General features: G+C 46.8%; 1 protein-coding gene across 15 annotated transcripts in view; it reads left to right on the top strand.

Annotated features, from left to right (window-relative positions):
• The window catches only part of atf2 (activating transcription factor 2), a 282,067-nt gene that overhangs the window by 29,409 nt on the left and 230,408 nt on the right, over positions 1-22,250 (top strand). For 3 of the 15 annotated variants that reach the window (XM_072476570.1, XM_072476632.1, XM_072476508.1), the window contains exons 2-6: positions 3,106-3,185; positions 5,225-5,533; positions 17,486-17,612; positions 19,037-19,351; positions 20,597-20,660. The exons of 1 other annotated variant lie outside the window; for it this stretch is intronic. The gene's annotated coding sequence lies outside the window, so the exon portion shown is untranslated. The remainder of the gene's footprint in view (positions 1-3,105; positions 3,186-5,224; positions 5,534-17,485; positions 17,613-19,036; positions 19,352-20,596; positions 20,661-22,250) is intronic. 11 more of the 15 variants (XM_072476614.1, XM_072476606.1, XM_072476591.1 and 8 more) reach the window with 8 other exon arrangements.

The following is a 22,250-nucleotide window of genomic DNA, read 5'->3' as shown; positions in this document are numbered from 1 at the left end:
CACCCCTTCCTCAGCCTAATCTGGTCCCCAATCTTCAAATGCGTTTCCTGTAGAAATGCCACAACCACCTCTAAACTCCTCTGGTGAGTGAACACATCCGAGCGTTTGACTGGCCCATTCAGTCCCCTCACATTCCATGTGACCAGCCTGGGCGGGGGGCACCCTGCCCCCCTCCCCGCCGATCAACCATATCTTCGGCCAGCCCCCGGCTCGCGTCCCACAGCCCGCCAAGTCCACCCTCGGATGTCCACCGTCACCAACTCCGTCCTTATTGCACTTCAACTGCCCCACCCCCGTCAGCAGCTGCCCCCCCCCCCTCCCCTGTACAAAACAACAATCCCAACCCCCCCATAAAACTCTTAACCACTTGATTCCCCCCCACTGCGCTCCCGGAACTTGCTTGCCCGGCAGCCCCGCACATGGCGCCAACGGCCTACACCCCTCTGATTCCCCTCCCCTATGCTCGCACTCCACCATGGTGCAAACAATAACACTGTAAAGAAAGAAAAGAAAAAGGTGCACTCACCCTCCATTGTCCTCCGGCCTCAAGTTTCTGGCTATATGTTTCAGCTCAGCGATTCTGCATTGTCGCGCGTTCTGAGACTATGCGTGACAATCGGCAGGCAGGCAGGAGTGTTCCCTTCCAGTCAGGGAACACTTCAGCAGTCAAGGGCATTTAGCCTCTGATTTTCGGGTAAGCATTCTCCAAGGCCTTCAGGACGCGCGACAACGCAGAATCGCCGAGCAGAAACTTATAGTCAAGTTCTGCACGCATGAGTGCGGCCTCAGCCGGGACCTGGGATTCATGTCACATTACATTCATCCCCCACCATCTGGTCTGCGAAATCCTACCAACTGTCCTGGCTTGACACAACTCACACCTCTTTAGCCTGGATCTGTAGACTTAATTACCTGCAAAGACTCGCATTCAGAGTATCGTGTTGCATCTTTGACTTTGTCTATATATATATGTTTCTGGAACCTACCTCCTCATTCACCTGAGGAAGGAGCTGCGCTCCGAAAGCTAGTGATTCAAAACAAACCTGTTGGACTTTAAACTGGTGTTGTAAGACTTCTTACTGTGCTCATCCCAGTCCAATGCCGGCAACTCCACATCATGGCTATTTTACCATGCACTTCTAAGTACTCCATAATCTCATCCTTAATAATAGACTCTAAAATCTTACCAACAACCAAAGTCAGACTAACTGGCCTATAATTTCCTGTCTTCTGCCTCCCTCCCTTCTCAAACAGGGGTGTTACATTAGCCATTTTCCAATCCTCTGGGACCCTCCCTGCCTCGAGTGATTCCCGAGGGATCACCACTATTGCCCTCACAATCTCCTCAGCTATATACTTCAGAACCCTGGGGTGTAGTCCATCCGGTCCAGGCGATTTATCACCTTCAGACCTTTCAATTTCCCCATAGCATCCTTTGTGATGGCCACTACACTTATCTCCGCCGCCAGACTCTCTTTAAGTTCTGGTATGCCACTGGTGCCTTCCGCTGTGAAGACTGATGCAAAGTAACTATTCAGTTCCTCTGCCATTTTTGTTCCCTATTACTATGCCACAGCCTCATTTTCCAGTGGACCAATGTCTATTCTTGCCTCTCTCTTACCTTTTATATATTCAAATAACTCAGAGTACCCAATTATTTTTTTCCAATTGAGGGGCAATTTAGCGTGGCCAATTCACCTAGCCAATACATCTTTGGGTTGTGGGGGTGGGGCCCACACAGACACGGGAGAATGTGCAACTCCATACAGACAGTGACCTGGGGCCGGGATTGAACCCAGATCCTGAGCGCTGTGAGGCAGCAGTGCTAACCACTGTGCCGCCATGCTGCCCCTGTCCTATGCTTGGTTTTAAAGGCTTCCCAATCATCTGGCTTTCCACTAATCCTCGCCATTTTGTATGCTTTTTCTTTTGCTTTTATGCCAACCTTGCCTTCCCTTGTCAGCTACTGTTGCTTTGTCCTCTCCTTGGCATGTTTCCTCCTCCTTGGGATGAATAAAATCATGACTATTAGGTGAACCGGAAGGGAAGTTAGAAGTCTGACACTGTGGTCCATGTGGAGACCTGCAGTACAGGAAAGGAAATGCCTCTTCTGGGGGGAAATCTAGAACTAGGGAGTGCAGTTTAAAAATAATGGGTCTTCAACTTAAGACAGATGAGGAGGAATGGAGTCAGGCACAAAAGTGGAGTTAAGGCTGCAATCAATCAGCCATAATGTTATTGAATGGTGGAGCAGGCTGAATGAGCCAAATGGCCTACTTCTACTCCTATTTCCATTTCTTATGATCTGCAAAATGTGCTTCAGCAACCCATCAAGGCTGGTTTGACAGCACTTTCCAAACCTGCAATCTCTACAACCTGGAAGGACCAGGGCAGTAAAGGCTGGGACCACTACATCCAAGTAGTGGGCAACATGGTAGCACAGTGCGTAGCATTGCTGCTTCACAGCTCCAGGGTCCCAGGTTCGATTCCCAGCTTGGGTCACTGTCTGTGTAGAGTCTGCACGTTCTCCCTCGGTCTGCGTGGGATCATCCGGGTGCTCCAGTTTCCTCCCACATCTCCCGAAAGACGTGCTGTTCGGTGAATTGGACATTGTGAATTTTCCCTCAGTATATCCGAACAGGAGCCGGAGTGTGGTGACTAGGGAATTTTCACAGTAACTTCATTGCGGTGTTAATGTAAGCCTACTCGTGACAATAAAGATTATTATTATAAAAGTCCTACATTATCCTGACTTGGAACTATGTTGTTGCTCCTTCCCTTCACTGAATCGAATGTTGGAACTCTAACAGGACTTTGGGTGTATCTACTGGGTGTATTTATATAGACTGCAGAGTTTCATGATGCTTGCCACCACCTTCTCAAGGGTAACAAGTGATGGGCAAAATTGCTATCCTTCCCAGCAATGCTCACATCCCACGAATGAATTTTTAAAAAGCTCACTGTATACCACTAAACTAACATTTGGTGGGGTAAATGTAATAAAGCAATCTGATTGAGTGGAGGGTAAATGCTGGTGCAGACTGGGTCAGATAAATAACCTGTTTCCATGTTCTAACTTCTATATATTTTTATTGCCAAACTCAGGAGCACCGCACTCAGTACTACCAAAGCCCAGGACTCCCCCACCTCGGTATGTTTATCATCCAGCACCTGTATCCACCCTGGTAAATCTCACAAACCATCTTGTTACATATTTTGTAAGCTAAGATAAATTGAATACATAAGTAAAGGGATATGTAATAATAATTGAAAGCGAATTACAATTTTCATGAAACCATACAATGAAAAACTTGCATTTATATAGTGCCTTTCATCTTCTCTGGATATCTCAAAGCAGTTAAGAATGATCGCATGAGGCCAATTTGACGTTTGAAACACATCAGCCAATTTGTACACAGCAAGTTCCTACAGAAAACAAAACTATGAGTGACCAGATAATCTGTTTTAGTGATGTTGGTTGAGGGATAAATATTGGCCTGGATTTTGAATGATGCTTTAGGACCTTTTACATTCATTTGAGAGGGAAGACAGGGCCTTAGTTTAATGCTTTATTCAAAAGCCTCACACCATAGCACTCCCTCAATACTGCACTGAAGTGTCAACCTAGATTATGTACTGAAGTCTTTTGAGTGAGGTTTGAAATCTTCTGATTTCAAAAGCTTGAGCACTATGAAAGAAGTAAGGCTGTCATCTAATAAAATCATGACTATTAGGCGAACTGGGAGGGAAGGGCGAAGTCTGACACTGTGGTCCATGTGGAGGACCGCAGTTCAGGAAAGGAAATGCCTGAAGTATTTTGACGGATTTTAGGAGATGTTTAAATGTACTTTAAAACATTTAATTGGCGAGGCAATTTGGAATGCATCAAGGTCATAATTTCTGTATAAATGCAAGTTCTTTTTTTTTCTATAATATTTTTCAGTCTTTCTGAAATGTCCATAGCCTAGCACATGGGAAGTAACATAACATCCAGCACGTCTGGACTGCTGGTACAGAAGCCTCTAACTATAGAGTCTCCTGTTATTGATGCGTTTAGAACTGAATTGCTAATATCTCACTCCAAGCCCTGAGCCATCTTATATTTTTGGTTCTATTGTCAGCCACTTAATTGTCTGACCTAGAGTCCTATCTTCCCCATAGGTAGCCAGTGCTTTAAACTTATTGGAGAGGATAATTTATTCTTCATGTTAGAACATAAGAATATAAGAAATAGGAGCAGGTGAAGGCCATTTGACACTTTCAACCAGCTCTGCCATTCAATAAAATTATGATCATCTGATTGTGGCATTTACTCCACATTTCTGCCTGACCCCATAACCCTTGACTCCCTTGTAGATCAAAACTCAGCCTTGAATATATTCAATGATCCCACGTCCACTGCTCTGTGGGGTAACAAATTTCAAAGGTTAGCAACCCTCTCAGATCTCTTAAAATGGAAATTCCTGCTTTTGAAAGTCCTAGTTTCCCCTACGCAAAAAAAATTACCCCAGCATCTCCCCTATTCAATCCCTTCAGAATCTTATATATTTCAATAAGATCACTTCTCATTCTTCTGAACTCTGGTGTGTAAAGGTCCAACCTGCTCAACCTTCTCTCATTAGATAACCCTGTCATCGCAGGAATCAACCTAACGAAATCTCTCTAAACTGCCTCCAAAGCAAGTATATCTCTTCTTAAGTAAGGAAACCAAAATTGTACAAAGTACTCTAGGTGAGATCTCACCAATGCACTGTATAGCTGTAGCAAGTCTTCCTCACTTTAATACTCCACACCCCCTTGCAATAAAGGCTAATATTCGGCGTTCCTGTTCTGGCATCTACCTCTTCAATCTCCCTGACCTGTAGTTACCTTGCCAGCTTCTTATCTCACGGCAAGGTAACTACCCTGCAAAAGTATTGCCACAAAAGCCTCCGTGGTTGTGATGCCAAGTAATTTCAGAGGGGCTGTCCAAGTTAATATCTGTTGCTTAACCCCCATGTCCCGCAGAAACTGCAAATCGATGTCACTTCCTGTGTTTCTATTTTCACTGTCAATAAGTTCTAAATGTATATTCTTTATAATTTCCATTGACCAATCTGTTCCTCATGTTTGTTCTTAATCCCTATTTTAGAGGTATTGTTCTCAGTCTCAATTTTAAGTTTTTAAAACTTTGTACAAATAACCAACAATAGCTATTGTAACCAGGAGAAATTTCTTCACACAGAATTGTTGGAACATGGAATGCTTTGCCACAGAAAGTACTTGAAAAAAAGACCATTGCATCTTTCAGAGGAAAATTGGATAAGTATTTGAAGCAGAGGAAGATACAAGCTATGGAGAGAGAACTAAGCAGTGGGATTTGTTTTGGATTGTTGTAGCAATGAGCCGGCACAGAAACAATGGCCAGAATAGTCGCCTTCTATCCTGCGGAGCTAGGCTGTGTATTGTAGCTCCTCCCAACTCTGTGGAAAGCCAGAGAAAACTTGGGAAGATAAGATAAAATAAAGAAGATCCTAGAGAGAGTGAAACACAAGTGAGTGACAGAGACAAAAAGCTAAATACTATTGCAGATGCTGATTTTTATCATCCTTGATAGTTATTATTAAATATACTCTTTCTATATACACAATTGCATTGGAGCGTTAAAATTTAACAGTATTTTATCCAATACTTAAGAGTATTTTCAAAGCTGGTGCCTAAATAATAATAATATCTTTAGTCATTCGGGAGAGATACCACTATTTTGCCTTGGTGATTTGGATCTGGGAAAAGCAGTTCTCCAACTCCTGAAAAACAGGAGAGACAATTTAATTCTTTATTCGAATCAAGGGATGGGTGACTTTATATTTGGTATTCTGGTGAAAATTGTTGTGAATACGTCAGCCACATCTTTTGCACTTGAGTTGGGCTCCACCATGGTTGAGCATGTGGATGTTCATGAAGCCACTTTTAGTTGCTTAATTGCCTGGCACCATTGAAGTCTCCCACCCGGATTACTTTCAGCATGCCCTTGTTACCCTCACTGTTTTCTCATGTTCAACGCAGAAAGGTTCTAATTCATCAGCTGATGGAAGAAGATAGTTGGTAATCAGCAAGTGGTTTGCTTGTTCTCCTTGATCTGAAGACATAAAACTTCATATTGAGGACTCTCAGAGGCTAACTGCATATTAATGTGCTTTGCCAACCTCTCCATGCCTTTGATGAGTCTGTCCTGATAGTGGGACAGGACATACCCTGGGATGGCAATTGAAGTATTTGGGACATTGTTGGATAGGTATGACTGTGAATATAACTGCCGGATTGTTGTGTGACTAGTCTGTGGAATGCTCTCCTAACTTAGGTGCCAACTCCCAGATATTAGTGAAGAGAACGTTGCCTGGCTGACTGAGCTGCTTTCTTAATTTCATCTCTGTTCAGTGTGCTAAATCACTACATGGTGATGGTTTTGTACCTTTGATATGGAGGATAGAATTTTTTCTCACTGTTTAAAGGATAAATTCTCCAAATTTGTAAAACCTTGCCTTAATTGTGTTTGTTGAAAATGTGCCACTCTGCAAGTTAAAAAGTCGTTAATCGGACATAAATTTAAGGCATAGAGTGTTGAAAAATGTGATGCATTGTGTAACATGCCAACCAGAGAGGTAACTGAGAAAATGGACCCCATCAAGTTGCTTTGAATCTTGTTTGGATTTTAAATTTAGCTATAATAGAATGGTTTCATCAGTGCCGCTGCGCATTAGTAAAATAACTTTAGCGATTGTTTAACCTTTAGTTAAAATCAAGCTTCGTGGGGCAATTTACATTTTACTCTTACACCTAGTAATTGAAAAAGCAGAAAGGGGATGTAAATTATATTGAGGAGTAGCTGGGAGAAGTTTGGAACACAGCCTGGAACCGAAGTACAGGAAATGAAATTACTCTCAGGCAGTTCTATGGCAGGTGCACTAAAATGAAATGTAACCGACAGGCTCAATTTGATACTGGAAACCACATATTCATAGAATGGTATAGCATATAGAGGAAGGCTATTTGGTCCATCCTGCCTATGATAGCTCTTTGAAAGAGCTACCCAATTAGTCCCATTCCAATGCTCTTTTCATATGGCCTGTAAAACAAATTCCACTTCAAGTTCTTATCCAATTCCTTTTTGAAAGTTATCATTCGATGTACTTCCATCGTCCTTTTAGGTAGTGTTGTTGAAATCATGACAATTTGCTGTGTGATCTTTTGCTCAGGTCACCTCTGGTTCTTTTGCCAATCACCTTAAATCTGTGTTTTGGTTACCGGCCATTCTTCCATCGGAAACCGTTCTCCTTATTTACTCCACATAGTTGGAACACTTCTATCAAATTTCCTCTTAATATTCTCAGAGCACAATCTCAATCTTTCTACTCTCTCCACGTAACTGCAATCCCTCACTCTTGTACCATTTTAATCACATCCTCTCCAGGCCTCAATATCAGTGTGGTGTACAGGATTGAATACAACACTCCAGCTGAGACCTAACCAGTGTTTTGTAGTGGTTTAGCTTAACTTCCTTGCTTTTGTAATCCAGTCTTCTATTTATAGAGCCAAGGATCTTATACGGATACATACCAGACAAACTTGCCGGTTCCAACCCATTGTTAGAAATGACAGTTGCAGAGGGCACGTGTGTTCGCGCATCTTAGGGGACTGAAGGCGGACGTGGTAATGTTGCATGAGACTGACCAGATTAGATTGAGGAAAGGCTGGGTCAGTCAGGTCTTTCACTCGGGACTGGATTCAAAGACTAGAGGGGTCGCGATCCTGATCAATAAGCGAGTGGTGTTTGAGACGGGTAGAATAGTTTCGGATGTGGGAGGTCGGTACATTATGGTCAGTGGGAAACTGGAGGGGGTGCAGGTGGTATTAGTAAATGTGTATGCGCCAAATTGGGATGATTTGGAGTTTATAAAGAGGATGCTGAGGAAGATACCGGACCTGGACTCGCACAGGTTGGTCATGGGACGGGACTTCAACACCGTTATTGACCCTGGTCTGGACCGGTCAAGCTCAAAAACGGGCAGGGTGACAGCACTGGCAAAGGAGCTAAAAGGGTTCATGGAGCAGGGGTGGGGTGGGGTGGGGGGGGGTTGGACCCATGGAGATTTGGGCGGCTGAGGGTGAAGGAGTTCTCCTTCTACTCACACGTACATAAAGTGTACTCCCGGATTGATTTCTTCATTTTGAGCATGGCCTTACTGGCAGGGATGGTGGACACGGGGTTCTCGGCGATCACAATCTCAGACCATGCTCCGCATTGGGTTAACCTGCAGGTTAGTAAAGACAGTAACCAGCGCCCGCACTGGAGGTTAGATGTGGGACTTTTGGCTGACGAAGGGGTGTGCGAATGGCTGAGGAAATGTATTCAGAGCTACCTGCAGGTCAATGACACGGGGCAAATTTCAGCAGCGGTGGTCTGAGAAGCACTGAAGGCGGTGGTAAGGGGGGAGCTGATCTCGATACGGGCCCATAGGGAGAAGGTAAACAGGGCAGAGACGGCCCGACTGGTTAAGGAGATGCTACAGATCGATAGGAGGTATGCGGAGACCCCAGAGGCAGGGCTTTTAAGGGAACCGCGGAGGCTACAGGTGGAGTTCGGCTTGTTAACCACAGGGAGGGCGGTGGAGCAGCTGAGAAAGGTGAGGGGGGCGATCTATGAGTATGGAGAGAAGGCCGGTAGAATGCTTGCACAGCAGCTTAGAAAGAGGGAGGCAGCCAGGTAGATAGGGAAAGTAAATGACAGAGATGGGAACCTGGTTGGAGATTCAGCAGGGGTGAATAAGGCGTTTAGGGATTTCTACAGTAGGGTGTATAGGTCGGAACCCCCTACGGGGCCGGAGGGGGTGAGAGACTTCTTGGGGGGGCTGAATTTCCCAAAGGTGGACGGGGAGCTGGTAGCAGGGCTGTGGGCCCCGATCAGGTTTGAAGAGATAGTGGAGGGTCTGAAGGCCATGCAGTTAGGTAAAGCCCCGGGGCTGGATGGGTACCCAGTGGAGTTTTATAAAAGTTCTCTGGGATATTGGGGCCGGTGTTGATGAGGATGTTCAATGAGGCAAGGGAAAGAGGGGTGCTGCCCCCGACGATGTCACAGGCCACGATTTCGCTGATTCTGAAGCGGGACAAGAATCCGGAGCTGTGTGGGTCCTACAGGCCGATATCCCTGTTGAATGTGGATGCCAAACTGCTGGCCAAAATTTTGTCCTCCAGGATTGAGGATTGTGTTCCGGACGTTATTGGGGAGGACCAGACGGGGCTTGTTAAGTAAAGGCAGTTGGTGGCCAATGTAAGAAGGCTGTTAAATGTGATCATGATGCCCCCGGAAGGTAGGGAGGTGGAGGTAGTGATCGCAATGGATGCAGAAAAGGCTTTTGATCGGGTAGAATGGGATTATCTGTGGGAGATACTGGGACGGTTCTGACTCGGACGGGGCTTTATTGACTGGGTCAGGTTGCTGTATCAGGCTCCTGTGGGAAGTGTACGGATGAATGGGATAACATCGGACTATTTTAGACTGCACCGGGGGACGAGACAGGGATGACCCCTCTCCCCACTGTTGTTCGTGCTAGCTATAGAGCCGTTGGCAATTGCTCTGAGAGCCTCATGGGGCTCGATGGGGCTGATCCGGGGAGGGGGGGGAGGCGGGGGGTGGAGAACAGAGTCTCGCTCTATGCAGACGACCTGCTTCTGTATGTATTGGACCCATTAGAGGGGATGGAAGAAATCATGCGGATTCTAGGGGAATTTGGCCGGTTTTCGGGGTATAAGCTAAATATGGGGAAAAGTGAGATGTTTGCGATCCAGGCGCGGGGCTAGGTGAGGCGATTGGGGGAGCTGCCATTTAGATTAGTAGGGAAAAGAAGCTTTAGGTACCTCGGCATTCAAGTGGCGCGGGAATGGGACCGGCTGCATAAATTAAATCTGGCCCGGCTAGTAGACCAAATGAAGGACGATTTTCGGAGATGGGATGCGCTCCCGTTGTCATTAGCTGGGAGGGTGCAGACGGTGAAGAAGACAGTCCTCCCGAGATTCCTGTTCGTGTTTCAATGTCTCCCCATCTTTATTCTGCGGTCTTTTTTTAAACGGGTCAGCAAAGTGATCTCTGGCTTTGTTTGGGCGGGCAAGACCCCGCGGGTAAGGAAGGTAATGCTTGAGCGGAGTCGGGCAGAGGGTGGGCTGGTGCTGCCAAATCTTAGTAACTATTAGTGGGTGGCGGATATAGCCATGATCAGGAAGTGGATGGTGGGGGAGGGGTCGGTATGGGAGCGTATGGAGGCGGCTTCATGCAAGGGCACCAGTTTGGGGGCATTGGTAACTGCGCCTCTGCCGTTCCCGCCGGCATGGTACTCCAGCCCTGTGGTCGTGGTGGCCCTGAGAGTCTGGGGGTAATGGAGGAGACATGTGGGAGCAGAGGTCTCGTCCCCAATCTGTAATATTCACCAGTTTGCCCCGGGAAGTAGGGATGGGGTTTCCGGATATGGCGGAGAGCAGGGATTGAGAGGATGGGGGATATGATTATAGAGGGGAGCTTTCCGAGTATGAGGGCGCTGGAGGAGAAGTTTGGGTGGGCGAGGGGAAACAAATTCAGGTATCTGCAGGTGCGGGTCTTCCTACATAAACAGGTGTCAACCTTTCCGCTCATACCGCTAAGGGGGATTCAGGACAGGGTAGTTTCTCGAGGGTGGTTATGAGAAGGGAGCGTCTCGGACATTTACAAGGAACTTATGGGGTCAGAGGAGACGGAGACCGAGGAGCTGAAGCGCAGGTGGGAGGAGGAGCTGGGAGGAGAGATAGAGGATGGTCTATGGGCAGACGCGTTGAGTAGAGTCAACGCGTCCGCAACATGTGCCAGGCTCAGCCTGATACAATTTGAGGTTGTTCACTGGGCTCACATGACCAGGTCCAAAAGAAGGGGCAGCACTGGGACTGCATTTTAGGGCTTGTAGATAAGCAGCCTCAGCAGTTCCACTGCTGGGGCTGCACCTAGAAGAAGATGAGACCTCCGTGGACATGCACCCACAAAGTAAAGTGGGTTTTGTGGACCAGTCAGAAAGGCCCTGTTGGCATCTGATGGCGGTCTTGGAGTGATTGGTCACACACAGGGCAGCTCCGGCTTGAAGGCGTTGGTTTTGGAACTTTTTACCCGTTAGTGGGGTAGTTTCGGCAGAAAGGTGGAGCAGAAGGTGTAGGAGAACCAAGATTGGCTTGTCTATTGGCTATCAGACCCGGCAGAAGACAGTTAAGGACCTGGCTAAGGAACATAGAACATAGAACATTACAGCGCAGTACAGGCCCTTCGGCCCTCGATGTTGCACCAGTTGGAAGAGACATAGCAGCACCGATTTGAGAATGGCGGAGGGGGAAGGGTCGCTATTGGTGGGAATGCCTCAAATCGAGCAGTGATGAGATTCAGCAAGGAACAATTTTGCCAGCAAAGAAAGGAGATACACAGCGACTGGTCGAAGGCGATTGAGGGAGCAGTGGCACCTCTGTGAGGGTCGTTGCACCAGGTGAAGAAGTACCTTGAGGCGCAAGGGGCGACAATACGTGAGATGGAGAAGGTGGTGTCCGACCAGAGTGATCGGATTGTGTCTTTGGAGACGGAGGTGGGGATCCTGGGGGATCTATGCAAGTCGCTCTGAGGGAAGATGGAGGAACATTGAAACCGGTTCAGAGGGCAGAACATGCGAGTCTGCCGTAGGGTGTGGATTGACCGAGTACCACAAAGTACGTTTCAAGAATGTTGGCCGCGTTGGTGGAGGAGAAGGTGCTGGACAAGGCCCTACAGGTGGATCGGACCCACAGGTCCTTGAGGCAGAAGCCGAGAGCAGGGGAGTCGACGTGTACGGTTGCACAAATTCGTGGACAAGGAGGAGATCCTGAGGTGGGCTAGAGAAGCGAGTCTGCGAATGGGAGGGTAATTGAGTCCGGATATACCAGGACATTGGCGCGGAGCTGACGAAGAGGCGCGCAGGATTCAACAAGGCCATGGCTGTGTTGTACCGACAGAAGATTCATTTTGGGGTGTTGTACCCGGCGAGACTTCGGTTAACATTCAACGGCAGGGAGTATTACTTTGAGACGCCAGAGGGGGCAAACAACTTTACAAGGGACCATAGGTTAGGGGAGAACTGAGAGGTGGTGTGGGTTGGAGCGGTTAAGTCCGCAAAGTTTGGTTGTTGTGGCTATTTTGTGTTGCCGAAGGGAGGGAATCTTTGGGGATTTGTAAGTTTGCAAGAGGGATGTGATCGGGCCCCCCCCCCAATTTGGATGAATTTGGGTGCTTTCTTTTTTATGTAAGGGGTGTGTCTGACAGGGCCCTTTGGGTGAGGTTGATGGTTTTGTCAATATTCAAGTCGGCCAGGGGCTAAGAAGGGACTGGTGGGGGAGGGATGGGTGAACAGATGGGGCCTTCGGGCAGGAGCTGCCATGCTATGCTAGTAAACTGAGGTGTGTCGGGGGAGGAGATTGTGAGGGTGGCCAGATCGTGAGGGGGGAGGCGGCAGAGAATGTGATGTGGCAGTGTGGGAGATTGAGCGTGGTCATGGGCGGAGAGGCGGGCCATCTCGGATGGGCCCGTTTCAGGACGCGATTAAGTGAGGCAGAACTGGTGGGGGACGATGGCGAACGGCGGACGGTAGAGGGGAATGGAGGTGTAAGTCTTCGAAAGAGTCATGACGTGGAACGTCCGGGGGCTAAATGGACCTGTCAAGAGGTCCAGGGTTTTTGCGCATCAGAGGGGTTTGAGAGCAGAGATGAGTTTTCTACAGGAGACCCATCTTTGGGTGAAGGATTAGGTTAAGCTGAGGAAGGGTTCGGTGGGGCAAGTATTTCACTCGGGGTTTGATTCAAAACCATACGGGGGGGGGGGGCATTTTGTTGAACAGGAAGATGGGGTTTGTGGGGGCCGGGAAGTGCAGGACCCGGAGGGAAGGTATGTGATAGTGAGTGGGATGCTGGCAGGGTCGCCGGTGGTACTAGTCAACGTATATGTGCCTAACTGGGATGATGCGGGGTTTGAAAAGCGGTTATTGGGAGCGATCCTGGACTTGGATACGCACCAACTTATTATGGGCAGTGATTTTAACTATGAAATGGAACCGAAGATGGACAGAACGAGCCCCAAGTCGATGGGAAGGTCGAGGACGGCGAAGGAGCTGGGAGGGTTTATGGAGTGTATGGGGATGGTGGATCTGTGGAGGTTTAGGAACCTGGGAGGGAGGGAGTACTTCTTCTCGTACATGTAGAAGGTGTATTGTGTGCAGTTTTGGTCACCTAGTTTGAGGAAGGACATTCTTGCTATTGAGGGTGTCCAGCGAAGGCTCGCCAAACTAATTCCCGGGATGGCAAGACTGACATATGAAGAAAGACTGGATCGACTGGGCTTGTACTCACTGAAATTCAGAAGAATGAGATGGGATCTCATAAAACATATAAAATCCCGGTGGGACTAGACAGGCTAGATGCGGGAAGAATGTTCCCAATGTTGGGGATGTCCAGAAATAGGGGTAAGCCATCAAGCACTGAGATGAGGAAGAACTTCTTCTCAAGTGTTGTGAATTTGTGAAATTCTCTATCACAGAAATCAGTTGGGACCAGTTCATTGGATATATTCAAGAGGGAGCTGGACGAGCCCCTTACGGCTAAAGGGATCAAGGGGTATGGAGAGAAAGTGGGAGTGGGATACTGAATTTGCATGATCTGCCATGATCATACTGAATGGTGGTGCAGGCTTGAAGGACAGAATGGCCTACCCTGCACCTATTTTCGATGTTTCTAATCTAGAATCAATTTCTTTGTGGTGAGGCAGGCAATGCTGATGGGAGTGGTGGAGGTGGAGTATGCGGGAATTGTGATTTTGGACCATGCGCCACATTGGCTGGAGGTCAGGCTTAGCTCGGGGCAGGTGCAGAGGCCGGGGTGGAGGTTAGATTCAGGTCTCTAGGCAGATACGGCATTCTGTGAAAAGGTGAGACTGGTGATTGGGAATTATACGGAGCTTAATTAGAACGGGGAGGTGTTGGCGGCCACGTTTTGGGAGGTGTTGGAAGTTGGTGGTTCGAGGGGAGATTATCTCGTTCAAGGCTCACAGCGATAGAATGAGGGAGGAGCACAGGCGGATAGGAAATATTGGGATATCCTCACAAAGGAGTTGTTGGAGGAGAGGGAGAGGCTGCAGGGGCAGTTTGATAGGTTGACGATGGGCAAAGTGCTGGGGCAGCTGCGGATGGCATCGGAAGTGCAGTATGAGTATGGAGAGAAGGCAAGCGTATGTTGGCCTCCCAGTTGTGGCGGCGGGCGGCATCTAGGGAAATTTTAAGGATGTGGGCGGAGAATGTGGAGGTGGTGTTGGAGCCAGCGAGGCTAAATGAGGTGCTCAGGGGGTATTATGAAAAGTTGTATAAGACCAAGCTGGGCAGAGAAGAGGGGGATATGGGACGATTCTTGGATGAGTTGGAGTTCCCAGAGTTGGAGGAAGAGATGACAGATAGTATCAGATAAATGGAGTCGGGGAAGACCCCGGGGCCGGATGGCTTTCCAGCCGAGTTTTATAAGCAGTTTGGGCGGCATGGTGGCGCACTGCTGCCTCACAGCTCCAGGGTCCCAGGTTCAATTCCAGCCTCGGGTAACTGTGTGGAGTTTGCACTTTCTCCCCATGTCTGCATTGGTTTCCTCCGGGTGCTCCGATTTCCTCCCACAGTTCAAAGATGTGGATGAGGTGGATTGGTCAAGATAAAAACATTGCCCCTTAGTGTCAAAAGGTTAGGTTGGGTGATTGGGTTACGGGGATAGGGTGGAGGTGTGGGTTTGAGTAGGGTGCGCTTTCCAAGGGTCGGTGCAGACACGATGGACCAAATGGCCTCCTTCTGCACTGTAGGGATTCTATGATTCTATGTTTGTGACAGAGTTGGCCCTTCACCTGCTGGAGATGTTTAGAGAGGTGGTGGAGAGGGGGGAGTTGCCAGAGACGCTGACACAGGTGCCGATTACACTGATCCCAAAGAAGGGAAAGTATCTGCTGGGCATCGGTCGTGCATTGTCACCTCGTTGTTGAATACGGACGTGAAAGCATTGGCGAATGTGTTGGCGGATAGATGGAGGGGTGTGTATCAGGAGTGGTCTCTGAAGATAAAACGGGTTTTGTGAAGGGTAGGCAGCTCTCCAGTCAAATCAGGAGGCTGTTAAATGTAGTTGTGATTCCATCAGAGGGGCGGGCATCAGAGGTTATTGTTTCTATAGATGCGGAGGAGTTCTTTGACTGGGTGTAGTGGACGTACTTGTTTGAAATTTTGGGAAGGTTTGGGTTTGGGCCAAGGTTTGTGGCGTTGGTGCGTCTTTTGTATGCATCCCCGGTGGCAGGCGTGCATACGAACGAGATGAGTTCACTGGGATTTGGGATGCACGGGGGAACTAGTCAGGTGTGCCCGCTGTCATCATTGTTATTCGCATTGGCAATTGACCCCTTGGCGTTGGCCTTTGTGGGGTCTGCTGATTATCAGGGAATTGTGAGGGTGGGCAGGGAGCACCAGGTCTTGATGTACGCAGACAATCCACTGGAGAGTATGGGCAAAACCATGGGCCTGTTAGAGGGGTTTGGGACCTTCTTCGGGTATATGCTGAACGTTGGGAAGAACAAGGTGTTTCCGGTGAATGCAGTGGGATGGGAGGTCAATTTAGGGGAACTACCGTTTAAGCTAGCTAGAGAGAGGTTTAGGTATTTGGGGATTCAAGTGGCACGTGAGTGGGCCACGATGCACAGGTGGAATTTGACAGCGTTAGTGGAGGAGGTTAAGGGGGATTTTAAGATGTGGGATACTTTGCACTTGACATTGACAGGAGGTTGCAAGCGGGAAAGATGAATGTGCTGCCAAGGTTCCTGTTTATTTTTCAGACCCGCCTGATCTTTCTCCCTTAGACCTTCTTCCAGAGGGGGGAGGCATTGATTTTGGAGTTGATAGGGCGGGGAAGATGCGAAGGGTGAAGAGGGCTCTGTTGCAGAGGCAGAGACAGAAAGGGGGAATGGAGCTCCCGAACCTGCTACATTATTATTGCATGGCAAAGGTGAGGTGAAGGTGGGGGCCTGGTCAGGTTGGAAGAGGAGGCCTGCAGGGGATCCAGGGTGAGGGCCATAGTGACGACATGTTGCCATTAGCTCCGGAGAAATGTACGGGGAGCCCGGTGGTGCCAGTTGAGGAGGCATTTTAAGTTGGAAAAAATGTCGGTGCTGACGCCACTGTGTGGGAACCACAGGTTCAAGCCGGGAGGTGGATGGGATCTATGGGAAGAGGAGGGAGGTGGGTTGGAATGTTTTCGGGGCATGTTCTCAGAGGGGAAGTTTACGGGACTGGATGAGCTGTGGGAGAGGTTTGAGCAGCCGAGGGGCAGTGAGGTTAGGTATATGCAGGTGCGGGACTTTGCACTAAAGGTGTGGAGGCATTCCATAAGCTACCGAAGTACACGTTGTTGGAGCAATTGCTGCTTCCTGATGACTTGGGGGAAGGACAGGATTGGGCATATATACAGCTGGTTGGGGGAGCAGGTGGTGAGGATCAAGAGTAAATGTGAGGAAGAGTTGGGGGGGGAAATAGGTTGGGGCTGTGGTGCGAGGGGATGCTGCAAGTGAACTCAACCGCCTCCTGCATGAGGTTCAAGGTGGCCCTTAGGGGGTGGCCGATGGGTGCAAGAAGTGTGGGCGGGGACCGGCGAATCATGCGCATGTTTTCTGGGGCTGCGAGAAGCTGGAGAGTTTTGGGAGGCGGTGTTTGGAACGCTATCCAGGATATCGGGAGTGGAGGTCAAGCCAGACCCTATGGTGGCAGTTTTTGGGGTCTCGGAAGTGCCGGAGCTCCTGGAGGGGCCGGTGATGTGGCCTTCGCCTCTCTGATTGCTCGCCGAAGGATCCTGTTAAATTGGAGATCAGACATGCCGCTGGGGGTGGCGGCTTGGCTGGGGGATTTGTACAAATGTCTCCGGTTGGAGAAGATTAAGTTCAAGTTGTGGGTGTCAGAGGAGGGCTTTGAGGTGCGGTGGAGGCCGTTCATGCCGACATTTAAGGAGCTGTTCGTCGCGGGGATGGTTGAAAGGGAAACAATTGTACAAACTGTGGATTATGATGTGATGGACTGTGTATTTTGTATTTTGTTGATGTTCCATGTATTTGGAATAAAATACCTTTTAAAAAACGAAGAAAGGCCCTGTCAAGGTATGTTGTGGCCATTGAAGGTAGGGGTGCAGATGCCACAGGGGTATCCATTTCTACTGGGGTGCCCCTCCATGGACAAAGCAGAGGTGAGAAAATCCCCTTAATTGGCCGCTTAAGTGGCCCAATTGGGCTGTGGGAAGGTCGGTCACCCGGCACCTTTCCTGCTGCTGGCAAATTGCTGCTGGCAAAATAGCATGACAGCATGAAGGTGTCGGGTATGCTACCCAATAACTTTCCATATCATTTTGCCTGTCTTCCCAGATTCCATCCTGTTCCCAAAGGCTCATAAAATTCCAGCCCTAGTTTCTGGATATTTACAAATACAGTACATCGTGGCAGTTAGGCTCACTACAGTATTTTCTCCAGCTCGGGATTGTTTCTGTTACAGGTACGATTATTTTTCACTGTGTGATGCTCCTGCTGTGTTCTAGCATCTTACACATAATTTGTTTGCTGGTATGATTTACATCTCTTGCATGGAATATCTGGCCAGCACTGTTGTGTTGTCATCCACAATTTGTCACCACCTGAAGGATCAGCAGCAGGCGATCTCCTACCTGCAGAAAACAGAACCCTACTAAAAACCAAAAAATCCTAATTGAAAAACAAATCAACTTTCTTGGAATGAATTGCTTCTCTTCCAAGGCATCCTATAAAAGTAACAGCTGCAAACACATGCCGCACATTTCAGGCCTGCAGTACATATTCTCTTGGTTTGCACCCATTATGATCCAAAATTTATTGTTACTGTCCACGCAGAGTAATCTGAATTTGGGAGGGTTGTAACAAATCATTCATTGTTGTGTGAACAGTATACCCTGTACAATAATGTTGCTTGTGCCCACAAATGCACCCCTCCAATCATTTGAAAGATAGACTAATTAACACATTAAGGAGAAAAGGCCAACATATATTTATATATAAAATTTATCAAAGCTATTTTGTTTTACAAACAATATGAAATAATAGAGTGACATTTATAGTGAATCCTAATTCAGTTCAATTTATTTCTGTATCACCTCTAGCAACATACAAAATACCAACATTTCCACATTAATCAATGAGTTGCAATTTTCTGACCAGATCATTCTAAAAATTTAATTTAGAGGTCATTCTCTCTCTAGGTCTGACTTTTTATTTAACCAACCATTCCAAATATCTCAGATGACATATTTCCTTGTCCTTTGTTTCCTTGCTGGACACCAAGCCTGACCTTTGATTATCTGTCAGCTTCACAACTTTATGGAGTGGCCAACTGTGCTGCAAACTAGACCAGCTCCCAACTGCCCAATGAGGGATCTCTGTACCTACCCACTGGTATCTTCAAATGATTAGGCCATCCTGGCATAATAGTTGTGAATGTTCACTTAATTTTTTTAATGAACTTGATTCGTTGTCTCAGATTAAAGTGGACCGTAGATTGGAGCTAAAAGATAACTAATAGTAGATTTATCTTAAATGTGACTTCAACTGAAGTAGACATTATCATTTAAATATCGTAGAATCCCTACAGTGTAGAAGGTGGCCATAGCAGTGCTAACCACAGTGCCACCGGATATAAATTACACCAAAATCCAACTGTAGTTCAGTAATCAGAAATCCTAAATTTCCATCACTTAATACTCTGTTGAATGCCAGACAGTTTCTTATACTGGTATGATATTATAGTAAAAATATTAGATATTGCGCCATTATTACAATGCCTTTGATTGCAATTGCCATCTCCAGGGCGCGACAAGAATCTATTGATGTTGAAGATAAACCTACATTCGTCGCCTTACATCTTACAATTTTAATAAAATTGATTTGCAGATTGGATCCAGCAGCAGCTCTGGGTTAACAGCAAGATAAACATAATTTTTTTTTGAGATTTGCAAGCTAACTCCGATGAAGACATTCTGCAACTGCAAAAGAGTGGCTGACAGAACTCAGAATTTAGGTGACTGAAAACTTTGAAACCCACCTTGATAGAACTCAAAATTTGTTTTCCAAATGAGTAGGGATATTCAACTAACTACAAAAGCAAAACACTGAGGAAGCAGGACATCTGAAATAAAAACATAAAATGCTGGAAATACTCTCCAGCTCTGGCAGCATCTGGAAAAAAAAGCAAAGCTAACATTTCAGGTTGGTGATCTTCCATCAGAACTGGAAAATATATAATTGCAATAAGTTTTAAGCAACAACAGATGCAGGGAAAATGGGAATTAACTTAAGGGAGGATCTGTGATAGGGTGGAGGTCAGGGGAGTAAATGACGAAAGGAACGATTGCGCAAGACAAAATGAGATGGTAAATAAGAAGTACAGTAAATCACTGTTACACCTTCAATGTTGAGAAGATGGGGTGATGTGTAAAGCCCAGTGTTGCATTTCCTACGCTAGAATGGAAAGGTGCTGTGGGACGGAGAGGGGTTAATAGAGGTAACCAAGGAGTGAACCAAGATATCGTGAAGGGAATGTGCCCTTTGGAATGCTGAAAGGGAGGACAAGGTCTTATGTGTTTGCATTGAATTTGGGGTTTACTTTTGTTTATCTTTAAACTTAAATGTGTTATAGTGGCACTAAATCTGTTAAACTGCCACTGCCAAGTTTACTTTTGAAAGTTTTTCTTCAGGTTATTCCAGTAGCTGTCAACCTCCCAAATGAAAATAGAGCTATTGTTGTAAAGGCTGGCCCAGAAATTTGAGTGCACCATCTTTGAGCATGTGAAAGGCACGGTTACTTTCTCTGTCTTGAATGGCATCCAAGGTTCGCTGAATATTGGGCCTTGGGCCTTATTATAATGGAGCCGGTGTGGTATCCGAGTCCACCGGGAAAGAGCAGCGCAACAACAGGTTACTGCTTGTGTTGTAGTAGTCCTCAGTTAAATGGGACCAGGGACCACATCAGAGATTGGTGATCAAGTATGATGGCAGATTAAGGAGCTGGTGACAGGTAGTTCCTATAGCATGGGATGTTAGGAGCATTCCAGTTCTATCTGACTCCAAATTCAAGTAATTTAATTAACTTCTTGGTTAGGGCTGGCAGAAAATCTTGAATCTTACTTTCTATGAGTTCAGCCAATGTTGGTGCTTGCTGCCTTTGGACAAACCAATTTTGGAAAGCGGGTATTAAGCACATGTTAGGTGCAGCACTTACATGTGCGAAGGCCTATAACACCTGTTTCAAGTTGAGAGGATAAAAGTCTTCATATCATTTCTGCTGGCATGAAGTGCAGTTCTGACCTATCACCTCTGTACTCATTGATCTACATTGCCTTCCGATCAAGCAGTGTCTTCATTTTGTTCTGATCCTTGCCATTTCCCAAACGACCAATAGAAATAAACAAGGACAAGATTTCACTTTTTAAGACTTTTGCTTTAACATTTCAGGTTGGTGATCTTCCATCAGAACTGGAAAATATATAATTGCCTGAAATCAACATAGATTAAACAGGTAACTAATATACCAAACTAAAGAAAAATTTAAGTTCCGCATTAACTAATTTACACAAACACAGTGGGATGTATTCTCCGCTGTCGGGATTCTCCATTGCGCCGACAGATTTCTGGTGCGGCGGGACGGAGGATCCCATCCATAATGTCTGATAAAACACTTTAACACAACACCGTGTTGTCATGGGTCCGGGTTTACAGAACCCCAAAGTGTTTCATGGAGTTCAACCGACCCACAACTTTTATTAGATTGTGGTGTGGGAAGCACACGGCGTACTCTCCAGGTGTGATACAGCAGAAATGGACAAGTGGTTTTTAAAACAAAACAATGTTTATTCTATGAACTCAAGTTAACCCTTTTAAAACAAACATTGAATATCTTAACACCCATTACTTCAAAGATAACCCCAAAAGACTACAACACTAAATAATCCTTCAAACTGTTCCTTTAAACATTCAAAAGACTTCAAACCTTTAAAAATAGGAGCACATTAGGTTACATTCAATATATTTATAGTCTTTGGATTTCAGAAATCAACAGAGCAGCTCTGTGTTTCTTCCTGCAGCTCACAGCAAAACACACAGACGCTCCCAGCTGCCTTCTCAAACTGAAATTCAAAAAGCAGAAGTGAGCTCAGCTCTCCCCACCCTCTGACATCACTTTGGTAATATGATCAGCTCCATTTCTTAAAGGTACATTGCTTGAACATCCATTTCTGAAAGGTACTCTCACATGACAGTGTTTCCAGCTGATATGTAACATTGCAGGAACAGTTCCATAATCGCTCCCAACTTGCCAGCTGAGATTCACTTCTCCCTACCACACCAGGTTGTAACTTCCAGTGTCCTTTGATAATCGTTCCACTCAGACTGAGTTTTCCCAGATACAGTTACCAAATACAAGGCACACCTTGATGACATTCTGTTTCTTAAATCCTCAAGAGCCCCATCTTTTCTCTTTCTTTTGAATAGCAACCAAACTCTCACCGACATCCTGCTTGATCTGTTGCACAAAAAACAGTCCACCTGCTTCCGCGCAGCAGTAGCTTCTTTGCCTTTGCATCCTAAGCCGCACGGGTCCTTTTCCTGTGAGGTACTGTGGAAAGATGTTAAAAAACTGCTCCCCAATTCTCAATGGATTTCTGTTTGAGTTTCTCTCTCCATGGCATAGATCATAGAATTTACAGTGCAGAAGGAGGCCATTTGGCCCATCGAGTCTGCACCGGCTCTTGGAAAGAGCACCTCACCTATGCCCATACCTCCACCCTATCCCCGTATCCCTATCTCCACACTAACCCCACCTAACCTAAGGGCAATTTAGCATAGCCAATCCACCTAACCTGCACATTTTTGGACTGTGGGAGTAAATCGGAGCACCTGGAGGAAATTCACGCAGACAGGGTGAGAATGTGCAGACTCCGCACAGATAGTGACCAAAGCCTGGAATCGAACCTGGGACCCTGGAGCTATGAAGCAACTGTGCTAACCATTGTGCTGCCATGCCGCCCCACTGTCTCTGAGCTGAGGTGTCTATCATTACTTCACCGTCCTCCTTTACAGAGCATTCTGTTTCCCCTTAAGTTAAAGGGGA

The sequence above is a fragment of the Scyliorhinus torazame genome, chromosome 2 (assembly GCF_047496885.1).
Source record: "Scyliorhinus torazame isolate Kashiwa2021f chromosome 2, sScyTor2.1, whole genome shotgun sequence".
Lineage (NCBI taxonomy): Eukaryota > Metazoa > Chordata > Chondrichthyes > Carcharhiniformes > Scyliorhinidae > Scyliorhinus > Scyliorhinus torazame.
The sequence above is the reverse complement of the archived record's forward strand: the minus strand, read 5'-3'. Positions and strand labels throughout refer to the sequence as shown.